A 1,409-nucleotide genomic window follows, 5' to 3' on the forward strand; every position below is an offset into this window, starting at 1 on the left:
CCCAGCGACGGAGGAGGCGGGGCCCACCAGTGACCGTGAAGGAGGAGGAGGCGGAAGGTGACAAGGTAAGGGGTGTGACCAGCCCACCTGAGACTCTGCAGAGCCCACCATAGAGAGTCTATGGTGGGCTCTGCAGGGTCACTCTCAGTTGGGCTCTGTGGGGTCTCAGGTGGGCTCTGCAAGGGGTGTAACTAGAAATCACAGGGCCCCATACATAATATTGCTATGGGGCCCTGTGATTTCTAGTTACGCCCCTGGGAGGAAGTGATGGTCCGACAGGCTTATAGCACTGGGTGCACTGACTGCAGCCTCCGCTTTCCTGTGCCGTAGTCTCCACCCAATTGTTGGCAGTCGCTTTCCCCCTGAGAGCGGCGGTGGTGGGCGGGTCTTGGGGTATATCCGGGGGGCTGCACAGTTCTTGGACTTCACCCCTCCTAGTCGGGATTATGGCAGTGCGGTGGACCTGCCCCAGTTTCATTGTTGTCCGGCGAGCTGGGAAATCTCTGTGTACGGTGAGGGCTGGGCGTGTGCACGTGATAAATACAGCGTACTGTTCTTGGCCCTCAGGAAGTGGCTCTCCTGAAAGGCCTGAGGAGGAATGCCACGGTGGTCTGCATGGAGGACACAGAGTTCCTGGTGGTGGACCGGAAAGAGTTCTTCCGGAACAAGCTGGACCAGGAGCTGCAGAAAGAACTCCAATACCGGTTCCGCTTCTTCAGGTGAGCGGCCGGGTGCCTCCACGTGCCTTGTGGTGGCTCCTCTGGCAGTGGCGGGGTACGTTCTCTTGTGTTCGCAGATCTTTACTTTCCGCCCAGTTGAGTTTTTTCTTTTTTCCCTTTGATGTCACCTGGTGATCCTGCCGGTAACACATTTCCTGTCCCAGGGTGACTCCACTGTATGGAGGGGCAATGCAGCCACCCTTGCCCCTACGGTTGCCACCCTATTCGTCAGACGCACGTGAAGTGAAATCTGAACTCCGGCTGACACTTTTTAAGCAATTACAGTAACATTTTATTTTCCTTTTCGGTTTACATTACTCTTCACTGATCTCCCTGATGCCCTGTGAGCTATATATAGATATATAACCGTAAAATCTTAAAACCATTTGAAGGGTTCCTCTGCAGGAAAAGATTAAAGGAGAACTATGGGGGTCAGTGTTTTCCCCCATAGTTCTCCTTAGGGTAAAGGGGACACAAACTATTACATCAGATGCGGTTTTTCAGCGGATACTAACGCAAGGACATCTGAAAAATGAATAGGTGTGAATGGGAGCCGTCCACACCAGCGCGTTGCATTGATGTCTGCTGCCCTGCGCTGAACGCAATGTGTGTTTACCACGCGTCAACACAACGCAACAGACATCAATACAAGGCAGAACCAATACCTTATATAGCTTAGTGTAAAAATTA

The 1,409-nt window shown here is 52.7% G+C and overlaps 1 protein-coding gene across 1 annotated transcript in view; it reads left to right on the forward strand.

Annotated features, from left to right (window-relative positions):
- Nucleotides 1–1,409, forward strand: part of LOC108802678 (cyclic nucleotide-binding domain-containing protein 2-like) — a 38,050-nt gene that overhangs the window by 25,766 nt on the left and 10,875 nt on the right. The gene's annotated exons all lie outside the window — the stretch shown is intronic.

Source organism: Nanorana parkeri, unplaced genomic scaffold (assembly GCF_000935625.1).
Source record: "Nanorana parkeri isolate BGI_ZX_2015 unplaced genomic scaffold, ASM93562v1 scaffold3028, whole genome shotgun sequence".
In the NCBI taxonomy this organism is placed as follows: domain Eukaryota; kingdom Metazoa; phylum Chordata; class Amphibia; order Anura; family Dicroglossidae; genus Nanorana; species Nanorana parkeri.